General features: G+C 29.3%; 1 long non-coding RNA gene across 4 annotated transcripts in view; it reads right to left on the bottom strand.

Moving 5' to 3' along the window:
* Positions 1 to 12,587, bottom strand: part of LOC107436714 (uncharacterized) — a 108,952-nt gene that overhangs the window by 29,792 nt on the left and 66,573 nt on the right. Inside the window, exon 1 of one of the 4 annotated variants that reach the window (XR_006224831.2) lies at positions 8,877 to 8,980. The exons of 2 other annotated variants lie outside the window; for them this stretch is intronic. This is a non-coding gene — a long non-coding RNA (uncharacterized lncRNA). Of the gene's footprint in view, positions 1 to 5,678; positions 6,081 to 8,876; positions 8,981 to 12,587 lie in introns of those variants that run through there. One more of the 4 variants, XR_006224832.2, reaches the window with a different exon arrangement.

Below are 12,587 nucleotides of genomic sequence, written 5' to 3'. Positions count from 1 at the left end.
CTTACTTTCCCACATTAAAGATTTTCTTTTCCTCAAAATAATCAATTGGTATTTTTTTTAAAATAATTTTTAAAGAAAAATAGAGGTCCAACATGACCCGGCACCGGGGTAGCTTGATCCGCCACATGGGGCACGCTGGACCACGTAGCGAAAATGTATTCAGAAACAATATAGAAAGATAAATGTTATCCAATACAGCAATTGCATTTAAAATTCAAAATCTATTTTTAAAAACTAATAGAGTTTTGTAAAATGAAACGTGACAATTGTTTAAAATAATTTAGAGCAAATTATCAGCACGAAAACAAATATCAAATAATAGGGAAGTATTTAAAGATCTGATGTATCTTTAATGGGATTCATGAAGGATAAGAATTATATCTTCTTCGTGGATCATCGTGGATCACGTTAATAGACACTTGTTGTACATAAAAAAAATATTTTTATCTCCATTGCACACAAATTGAATTCATGTTAAGTAATTAAAAAAACACACAATCACAATCTTAAAACCTTATGCGTGTAAAAATTTTACCTTCAGTCATAATTCATAAAAAAAAAAAAATTATGTTTAGTGATTTTTTTAAATTGAAATACACAACAGATTTTTTGTGTAATTTTAATGAGCGGTAGGCACAAAATATTGTATTTAAAAAAATTTTCTTGTCCCGAACTAAATTCTAAATTTTGCTTCAGATTAACAATAGGTAAAAACAACTAATTTTATTGTTTAATGTGAATAAAACAAGTTTAGTGTAATTCTTATTAATGAGATTAATAAAATGCATATTTATATTGTTAATTTGCATTTAATACTTGTAATATTTGTTAGCTTTTAATTTGTTATTCTTCATTTCAGATTTGTGTAGCTTGAATGTTTCAAAAAACATTTTTAATGTCTTTTATACTTCCAAAAATTAGCAAATTCAAATAATCATTATTAAGAATATCTCTATGAGACAGATTATTACATAACTCTAAAATAACTAGAATAATAATTATAATAAAATTTATTTCAATTATTTCGATGGTACAACTTACTCCGGTTTTTAAAGGACCAACGTACCCCATGTGATTTCACTAGAGATCTCAATAATTTCTCTGCTAATCAATCATATAAACTTAAATAGCTGCCAGTAATTATTACATTAAAGTTCTAATCTTGCACTTGCAATTTATTGCTCTATTGTTAAAAAAAAATTGGAAGGTAAATTAGAAGAGTTATAAAAATTACTTAGCAATTCGAAGAATACAACTTGTTGAAATAAAAATGGTCATTTTAAAGATTTATTCCTCCCAATGATTTTTAACCCCAAATCAGATCGTGTGATTTTTGGACCATTTCCAAATCGAATGTTAACAAGCATAAGCTATCACTTAAAACTTATATACAGTCAAACCCCGTTATAATGAACACGGTTTATAGTGAACTCCTGGATATAGGCAACGAAATGTTCGGTCCCGTGCTTAGCTATACACGTATAATGTTATTTTTTGTGGATATAGTGAACCAAAAAAGAGAGGAAGTTGGATATTATGAACTTTTTTCTAACTACTGATTTTTTCGACTGATTTTTCATCTTCATTTTTTTGCAATAATTTTGAAATGTCTACTTCAAAATAAATACTTATACTGATTTTTAAAACCATCTATAGAGTGGAAAGTAGCGATAAGCATCTTTTCTTTTTTGCTACTTTTATCTCACTTTCCCATCCTTAAATAAAAGCAGATGTATGGACAAAATTTTTCATGAATCAGCTTCGCATCAGCTAAGGAATATAAATTTTTTTTTCGTACACAAGACGAAGAGTAATAAAAAATAAAAATAAGTTAACACATTTTTTGTTACTACGCATTATTTTTCAGTCAGTTTTGTATTTCCTTTTAATGGTCATTTATTTAAATAATGTGCAATAAAGAAAGGAATTCTTAACCATTAGTTAAAATAAACTCCTGGTTATAGTGAACTGAAATTTCGGTTCCTTGAAGGTTCCCTATAGCAGGGTTTGACTGTATATATATAATCCTATTAATGATAAATACATTACAATATTCAATAAAAAAAATTTTAAGATTTAAACAAACAGTAAAATAAAGCTGCCAAGATTAATAATTTCTGCCTCTCTTATCGCAAATGTAACTGGTATTTCGCCATTTCGTTTCTTAACATTTCATCATATAATTTACCAATCAATTTCTATCATTTATATCTGAAACTATTAATTTTCCTCAGGGATTTTTATTATTCTTACAAACTGTCGTTGCGTGATGATCTCTATCTATTAATTGACATCGCAACAGTCAAGCCAAAGGAGCAATGACAGAAATGAAATCTGCATTAAGTATTCCTGTCCAAGTCTTTTCCAATTATTCATAATCACTGAGTGGCCTGCGTATCAGATGAGGAAGAGATGGAAATCAAAACAAATTTTATTAAAGAATCAATCAAATAAAAGTGAATAGACAGCGGACCGGAACTAATGATTCAAACAAGAGTTACATTTTGAGCAGCAAAAGTTGACACTTCTTATACAAATATATATTATTTGCATTCTGCAATGCACAACTTGAAGAGTGCGAAAATTGCTGGAAAATTTTAAAGTTTCTAAACTGTTGGAAATTTCTCGAAAAAATGGCTAGATAAAAATATGTTTGTTAATTTACCATATTCAGACAAAACAGTAAATCACCATAAATAAATTAATTATACAAACTGTTAATTGTGAGAAAAAGTGTTAATTAACTGCTTTCACCTAATACTGTTAAGCAACCAGAATTTTATTGCACCAACTAGACCAGGGATGGCGAACCAATGGCACGCGTGCCATTTATGGCACGAGACACAATATTTTGGGCACGACACCGATCGCAATTGTTATTACACTATGAATTGTTATTACACAAATATTATTACACTGTGAAGCATATGTAACAATTAAATTAAAATTCACAAAAAACAAAATAATAAACAATTATTAATAAAAAAATAAACAATTAATGCTAAAAAAAATAATTAATAACCATGAAAAGCAAGCTAATAACTAGTAAAAAAAATTAACAGTCCTGCTTAAACTAACATCTTACAACCTAATATAAGTTATTTGTCATCGAATCTTCAGCAACAGAAGTCACACTGATGTTACTTTAAGTTGTTTTAAGACATGGCAAAATGTTTTTTTTTTCAATGTAAATAAAGAGTTTTGAGTTGATAGTATTTAGTATTATTATTTACCCAATAATCACGGAGTCAAAATTATTTGACGGCACGTCTATGACCTCATTAAACAATTTTTTAGAAAAAATGGCACGTTGGTGTATGAAGGTTCGCCATCCCTGAGCTAGGCATTTACATATTGAAGCTAAGAAGTCCTTTGTAGCTGTTGCTGTTGTCATAGACCATTAAGGCACTGGGGGGGGGGATATTGTTCTTGTTCTTCCAGTGGCGGCATCTATGGCCATGAATTAGACTTCTGCCTTCCCCATTCACCACACCCGTTTATAGGACGGACCCATTCATACACCCATAACGATTTCAGTAATTTGGACCTGAAACAGAAAACGATCATCTTCAATCCAGTACCCCCAGAGGTTTAATTTGTTATGGGATTGTTGAAAACCTTGTGACCAGACAGATTTAACGTGCACCATTCACCATTTACTGCACTAATTCGACACTGATTCGAACTCCCGTTCTCACTTCATAAACTAAAATTTGTTCGCGATCTCAACGCAGTCAATTAAAGGCTCTTCATCATCATGATAATTAGCCAGACAGCCCAATCTGAGCCAATGCCTTCCTTTGAAGATTTATCCATAATGCCTTCCGATTTGAACACTTAGCAATTAAGGACTCCTATTGTAATAATTGGTCTTAATCTAGCATTGAAAAGCAAAACTTGCATATGTAAGGTTAATAAATAACAGTTCATGCTGTTAAAAATTTTAATCACTTTAGAGTTTTAAACAATAATGCTATGAAAAAGACGATATAAATTTCGATGTAGCCAGAAACCAAGGGGCAAAAAATTAATTATTATTATTTTATTTTTTTTAAGCTATTAGAATGAAAATTATTTTTTTAATTTTTGAAAATTAATTTTCTTTCGCTTATTATCTACAGACTACTTTTTTAGTTTCGAATTATAATTTTTTTTTATAATCCAGAAAAATATTATTGCATATATTAGATTAAAAATCCCAATTTACAGATCTAACAGCCGACTCATTTTTTTCCTTCCTTTTTTGTTCCAGATTTCAAAACAGAATAACATTTTTATCTTTCATCAAAGAGGATAGAAAAATATTTTTCTTCCTTTGCTCTTTAAATTTCCCTTTGTTTCTGTCACAAGACTTAGGCCGTTCTTACTTAATGTCAGTAATTTTATCTTTTCCTTCCCAAATATGAGATAAAAAAAAATAATAATAATTTGCTGAAGCTGTAATAATTTGCAGAACCCACTACGGTGCTGGAGTGTTTCTGCTACTAGGATTGAGTAAAGCGTAAATAAACGATCCAAAAATTATAAAATATTCATAATTTATAGATCTTATATCGCTATGAAACTTTCAGCAATTCTACAAAAAAAAAGGAAATAAAAATTTTTAAAAAATTCATCAACTGTGTCCTGACCGTTAAAGAGATGAATTTTTCGAGTATTCTACTAGGCGATTCAAAAAGCGATTTGTCGCAAAAATGTCAAAAAGCGATATGTAGCTTTTGAAAATATTCAACAAGGTCAACTCATAATTTGCAATTCTGTTGTTGCTTTTTATCCGGAAAACGCAACGTAATTTATTGAGAACAAATAACCTTGAAAATTAGGTATCGAAAATTACTGTGAGCCTGCCCCGTTTTACATCTCTTTATTCACGAGAGAAAAAAAAACTCTAAAACCGAATTTAACTTATTGTTTAGCACAATCGAATAAAAACATTTTAAACCCAAATTTTAAACTTCTTAATCAACATTTTATTTTTCCAATATGTGAGTCAGGCACAAGTCGATGATATAACACTTTGTTAAGTTAAATTCCTTACGAAGAAAAATCTGGTATTGCCGGGAAAAATCACAGGGTTTTAACAAGGTTGCTTAGCAACGAATACATTATAATAAAACCCTTGCTGTTCAATGAATTATTCGACGAAATTTCTATTGAACATCGCTGAATGTTTCCTTGTTTAGTATGGCCTTGGCGCAATATAGCCGCTATAGCAACTATAAATCAATCAATATTTATTTATCATATTATAAACTGCCGAATAAATTATTACTGAGTTTCTTAAATATATTAAGGAAAGCACGTATGTATCAACTATCAAGAGTTCTACTGCAATTAAAAGTTAAAAGCTTGCGACAAAATTTTATTGGTGCAAGAAAAAAAAAGCATAGTTCATTCTGACTTGAAGAATTAGTTATTAGTTCAAATTTATTTAGGTAGGTAATGAAAGCCTTGTGCTTTAAGATATCGGATTCTCAGAATAAATAACACTTGCAAATTCCATAACTTTAAAAAAATATAAGTAAGAAGATCTATTGAAACACATAATTAACCTTATTTAGTCATAAATTCCTCCTTAACTTATTAATATGTATTTCTGAGACTTGTTTAAAAAATAGTAATCACTCTAACTAACATATAAGATAAGGAAACCATATATCATTTTACGATATACTTACTTATATTCTTAAGATAAATTCCATATTATTGTAATAATTTCGTAACTTTAACTTCCATATAACAATTTTATAATAGTAATTTAATATTTATTTATTAATAATAACTTAAATAATTATTTTGTAACTTTAAATAAATAAAGTAAGAAATATCTATTGGAGCATATAATTATACTTATTGAACCATAAATTCATCCTTTGACTATCCAAACATACAAGCGTGTTTTAATCGCGTTAATTATTATCTGTATAACAACAAAAACAATGTTCTAAAAGCGATTCATTAAAGAAAGGATAATGCAAAGATCTGACAGAATCCCGCCAAAATTGTATCTTATTAATCGTTTGCTTTTTTCCTCATCGTTACAAATCATTAAATAAAGAAATAAAGAAGTGTGGTGGCATGAGTGTGTGCAAGCGTCCTACGCACCCTGTCACGTGCTCGTCTAGACAGCCACTCGACACTGGAGCTGCATCATTATATAACATATCAAACGTTCTAATGTCTGGATATCAGGTGCGTTGAACCCATTCCTTTTATTTTTTTCTTCTTTTCTTTCGAAGACATAAGCCTTAATTTATTTTTTTTATTTTTCAGATTAATTTCTTGGACCATTAATCACTGACCTTCATCAAAGCAACATTTTTTTTTCCGTTTTTGTTTATTTGCTAAGCATTTTTTTTCCGTTTAAATTAATGCCAGACGATTTGTTGTTATTATAGTTTTTCTCTTGAATCGTGTAACAAGCTTGAAGATATTTGAATTTTGGCGGGAAAGAGAAACAGTTTTTGGCAACAGAGCGCTGATGTTTAGAGCTGTTCGAGTAGAGAGCGAGCGAAGGATTGATGTTTTTCTTTCTTTTTCTTTTTATATTGAAGATGAGTTCTTGATAAATAGGTTATGATGATACTTGCGTTAAAATAACATTCTGGCTTAAAATGAAAGACTGATTTTCAAATAATAAATCAAATTTTAAAAAAATAAATCAAATCATTTTTTGAATAGTATATGTTCTAGAAATAAAAATACGTCGTTGGAATTGGAAAACAATGCAAATCAAACCATAAATTAAAGAAATATATGAATTTGATTAATTATACAATATTTATACAATTATAGAACAATTAATCAAAGTAATAATACATATAATAATAAACTAATAATATTTATAATAATAAGCTAATAATAATAATAATTCTTATTTTTAGTTTAAGAGTAAAATTAAAAAGAAACAAAGCTTTTAGGCAACTTTGTAATGAATTGACAAACTGATTGTATTTTTAATGAAACGAAAAAAAGCTCAGATTATTCAATTATAATAAACTTAATCAATTTAAGTTTTTTCTTATGTTTACTGCATTAAAAATGAACGATTTAAGGCTGAGGAATATTATGAATTGTTCAGCACTCGCAATGATTTCAATTGAAATAACAATCATGCTAGATATGGCGCTCAACAATTTAAGCAACTTGTACGTTTGCAAAATCTATTAATCGAACACAATGAAATAAATTTAAAATGATTGGAGAGCTGGTAACAGATTCGTCTTAGAAAGACACTCATGAAATAAATCAGTTAAGTCGAAAACAAATCATGCAGTAATTCATTCATCCGTTAACACAATGGACTGATTAATGTTTGTGTGAACAACTTTATGAACCACTAACATAAAGAATTATTTATGCTGACTCACAGGCATTATAAAATCACCACAGGAATACCAATAATGCAGAAAATCATAAAAAGTGTAGTCAAATGATATAGCGGATCGTTCAAGTAGACTAATATTTGCGTGACACTTTAGGACACATATCCAATTCCTAATTGATAATTCGGATGTAGACGAGTGGTCTCATAAGTGTGTGCGTGCAATGGGTCAAAATCACTAACACTTAAGTAAGTTTTCTTTTCTTTTTGCACCTGCTGCAAAAGGAAATCACGCAAGGACATCACGGAAAATGGTGGACAAGGCGTCAGACAGAATGTCCTCTTTATAAGTGAGCAGTCGTGAATTTAATTTAATTTATTCTGACATGCGTATTAATTACTGTACAGTAATATCATGTAATTTTAACTCTAGCATTTTAAAGAATTAATTTAGGACAGGTTGCGATCGAGTATATAAACGCAAATTGATAGAGAAGCATATATTTTCCTTCTTTTATTTAGTCTTTACTTTTAAATTATTTCTTTATTACTTTCTTACGTGCTGTTATTTTAAGCTTTAGGACCATTTTTTATGCATAGCATAACTAACCTAAAGATAAAGCTTTAAAAAAATTCTGCCTTATTTTCTATGAATGAAAGACTTGGGGTGCTATAGTGATAAAGCACACACTTTTCTAAGGTGACATCGAATTGTTCCTTTGCATTGTTTATAGATGAGTACAAGCTTCTGGAATTTCCTTTTGATAGCAGATCATTAAACAGAAAGATCTTACTGCCTACATGAAAATCGTTGTTAATTTTTCTTCGTTTTTTTTTCTCCCGAAAAACGATCTTGAAAGCTTCCTAGAATAATCTGAATTTCATAAATATAATAAAATACCAAATTGTTATAACTAGCCATTTAATTTCGAAGAATTTAAAAAAAACATGTATTTCTTTTAAGATTGTCATTTCGATATTTTCTACAATAAAAGTTTAAAATTGAAAATTAATGTTCATAAAATCGGTTTCGGACAAAATTTACTAGCTCTATGAGTAAGCACATTAGATTTAATCTTCTTTGTTTGCGTAAGACTTCTGAACGCAGACATGAGCAGGCATATTTATAATATAGACCGCTATAGCTGTTTAAAATGGCTCCCATAAAAAATTAAAAAAAAAAAAAATCTTAACTGATGTTGTTGTTAATTGTTTAATTCGAAAGTTCAATTTGATAAATTTTAATAAAAATCGAATAAAAAATTGTAAACGAAAATCATAGGTCTGATCAACTTTTCTGTGGTAGAGTATAAGTTGAAAAACAAAAAAGATTCAGAATCCATTAGAATTTCAGAATCTTTTTTAATGTCAATTAAGTTTTCTGTCAAGAGGGAAAAAATAAATTTTTTCATCATATTTAAGAAAATATATCAATACCAATTATTTACAACAATATTTTAAGTAGAATTTTTAAATGTTTGATAGCATATTTTTAAAAGATTGCATATTTTTTATTCGCAAAAGGAATGAAAGAATCGGAAATAATATTTACCGTTTTGAAGCATCATAAGCAGGCAAAATTATTCATGCCAAAGAGAACGGGTTAAAGAGAAAGCTTGGTTCTGTCTATCATCTAAATACAACTGTGGAAACAAAACTAAGAAATGTCTTTAAATAGGAAAATTTCCAAAGCCAGTCTTGCTGTCTCTTTACATTCGTTAAAAAAAATTAAGACTGTAATCTCTTCGTTCCTGATTTTTTGTTTATTTAAATTACCCATAATTAAATACGTCAGATTAATTAGCCACTTAAATTATTTCCCCGTCTTTGGGTGGGCTACAGCCCGCCCAAACTATGAATGGTATCTCTCAATTGAAACGATTCAACTCTTTATGCAGAAAAGTAATAAAACTTTAGTTACTCATCTTTGAAAATCTGAATAATTATAATCGAAACCACTTAAGAAGTCAATTATATTTTTATATTTAGAAACTCTGGTAGTTGATTCACATAATAAAGGAAAGCGTGAAACGACCGCCACTTTGTTCCTCGTCCTCACGATCTTCTCATTATAAAAACTGTTTCGCAATAACGCTCTCTCCATTTGCTCTTCTTTTTTGTGATTGAGCAATCCATTTTAAGCCCATTTGGATTTAACAACTGAAATATGATACCATTTTGTCTTGAGCTCAATCTCATTTTCCCAGGTCAAATCGTGTGGCTTGGGGTTAGGCCGCATCGAAATAAATTGCTCTCACCTCTTCACGCACTCAAAGAACTCCTATTGTTGATTTAATATATATATATATATATATATATTTTAGCNTTCATTTACATGTACATTTACATATGAAGATAAAAATTAAGATTTCGTACGGAAAACTAATACCATTTTAATTAAATAGAAAATACTGAAATTGAATAAACCTTTACTTCACAGACAAGCTGGTACCGATTTTATATTTTATTTTATAGCCGTCGTTGAACAGCCGATCCAATTATTTGGGTTTCCGACTACTAATGTTCAACTATATAGTCTTGTAATTTTGAACCTAATCCAAGAGACAAGGGAACTCCTGAATCAAGTATTGGGAGAAATTTGCCTTCGTGGAGGACTTTTTTAATGGAACTTACCCAAATTTGCGTTACGTGGCCAGGAAAACCTCCCACGGTTAGCTTAAGGCAAGGGAACTCCAACCCATGATCCATCAATGACTGAAGAAATTTCACATCGGTCCTGTGGTCGGTGCAAGCGGAATTTGTATCGACCAGCCATCCCTGGGATTCGAACCCGGTTCACCTCATTGGAAGGCGAACGCTCTATTCCCTGAGTTATCACGGCTCTATTACTCGTCAAAAGCAAGCTCCATCACCAATTATTGATATTGTAGTATGCGACATTGTAGCACCATTTATTGTTTAAAATTCTTCAGCCATTTTGAAATGATCAAAAATAAATCTAAATAATTACTTCGTAACTAAGTTTTTATTTATATACTAGGGGGCTAAGCCCCCTGTTCGCTGCCGCTCACAAACCCCGATGACTGCTACGCAATAATTGTCTTTTCTTGCAGAAAACAGTTTTTCTAAAAAAGTTAAAATTACTCACTTAACGAAAAAATGGAAAATAAGTTGCAGGTGAAAAATAAAACTAGAAAAACTACAATAGCCCAAATGAGGCAAATCAGTGCCATCAGAATTTTTATTTTTAAGAATATGTCAAAAATTATTTGTTGCAAAAATTATTATTTGCCATTTGGATTTAACAACTGAAAAATGATACTATTTTGTCTTGCGCTCAATCTCATTTTCCCAGGTCAAATCTTGTGGCTTGAGGTTAGATTGCTTTGAAATAAATTGCTTTTACCTCTTCACGCATTTGAAGAACTCCTTTTGTTTATTAAAAAAAAAATTCTTTTTTACTGATTATCTTAAAAAAATCTGCCTTTGCAGAAATTTGTTGTGAAATATGAAAAATTTTCCTTGAAATGTGAGTTACTCAATGTCTTACGCGGATCTTAGGATTCGGTTTTTAAATCGGGATTATTTAACATTCATTTTGATTAGTAATTTTGAATCAAAAGATTCCTATAAATTCTATCGATTTTAAAACGATGATTTCAGCAAAAATAATCGATACAATAATATTGATATTTCGCATATAATACGTTATTGGAACTGTAGAATTATCCCTACACCTTATTAATGCCTTAATAATTATTAATTGTGTACTGATTGCATTTTAAGTTAGGATAACAGTAACTTTAGGATTTGTATTATAAAACAAAATCTATAAAAAAAAAAAATTTATATTTTAGATGAGAATTTATTCTTCAAAGATACTTCAAAGAGTATACTTCAAAAATAATAAACTTTAATACTTCAGAAATATAGTATTTTTTCACGAAATGAAAAAATTATAAGAAATGATTGATATTGTAAAAACTTAAGTTGCTTCAAAAAGTAAGTATGAAAATGTAAATATGTTTCAAACGTTTGAAATAAGCGTCCACTTTCAAGATTCACAAAACGTGAATGTGGAGAACAAAATGGATTTTAAAAAGAAGACACAAAATTGCCAACTGAAAAAAATGAAAAATAAGTTAAAGGTGAAAAACAATACTGGAAAAAACTGCGGTAACCGAGAAAGGAAAACCATGGCAATAAGAATTTTTCTTTTTTCGGAATATTTCAAAAATTATTTCTTTCATAATGCACTGTATTTGACGTATCTTAACAGTTAGGAAATCGAATTGATTGTGAGTAAGCGTCTTCAATGCTACCATACTTCTACAGAAACTATAGTTCGCCGTTAAAATATGTATATTTTTTTTATAATTAGGATATATATATTTTAATTTTCAAGATTCTGTCTATTGTATTAAATAATTTTAGAATGCACATTTCTATCTGCTTCCACCAGCTCAGTTTGAATTCGTCTTCAATATTTTCTCTGTACTACACGGGTATACTTGATTCATAAACTAATTTTATTTTAAGAATTAAGGGGTATGTATCCTAAATTAATGATTCTTACTTTATGCTGTGTAGTAAAAGCAACTAACTCTTATGTGCATGATATCTTACGACAAATGTAAATTTAAGTTTAACTGCATACCGAAAATGGTGTCAGTTTCTTTAACATAGTGGTGTAAAAGAATATTTTTGGTGTTTCATTATGCCAGGAATTTGGTCCTTGAATCTACGCTTCACTGTAAAAGCATTTGGACTATAGTTACCACCATATTTGTTGTTAAGATATACTAAATACATTTTTAAGTACAAAACTTCAAAAAAAGTATATAAAATACAATAAACAATTATTTGAACACAATAAGCAATTATTTGGAAAAATTAATGCAAATATATTACTAAAAATGTGCTTGTTTCTTAAACTAAACGTTTTTACATTGGAGTCATAAATTGATTCTGATGCGCATGAAAATAGGCACTGTAAGCAAACAAACTAAAAATGTATAAATAAATAACGGTGAAAAAATAAATAAAAAATATGACTATATTTACTGTAAAAGATTTTAGCTTCCTCAACATCACATATGGTGGCTACTGTGCACCAAATTTTTTTTACAGCGTACTTAGGTGTAAAGTAGTAGCCATCATTTTTGGTGTTAACATACATTTTAAAAAGATACACTTTAAAAAGCATTTTGGAAAAGAAAAAAACTTTTATAATTACTAATATAGAGACCCGTGGACCACCTTTTTCAGAATTTTTTGACTTATTTATTGGAAGGAGTAACAG

Source organism: Parasteatoda tepidariorum, chromosome 3 (assembly GCF_043381705.1).
Source record: "Parasteatoda tepidariorum isolate YZ-2023 chromosome 3, CAS_Ptep_4.0, whole genome shotgun sequence".
NCBI classification, from domain to species: Eukaryota; Metazoa; Arthropoda; class Arachnida; order Araneae; family Theridiidae; genus Parasteatoda; species Parasteatoda tepidariorum.
The sequence above is the reverse complement of the archived record's forward strand: the minus strand, read 5'-3'. Positions and strand labels throughout refer to the sequence as shown.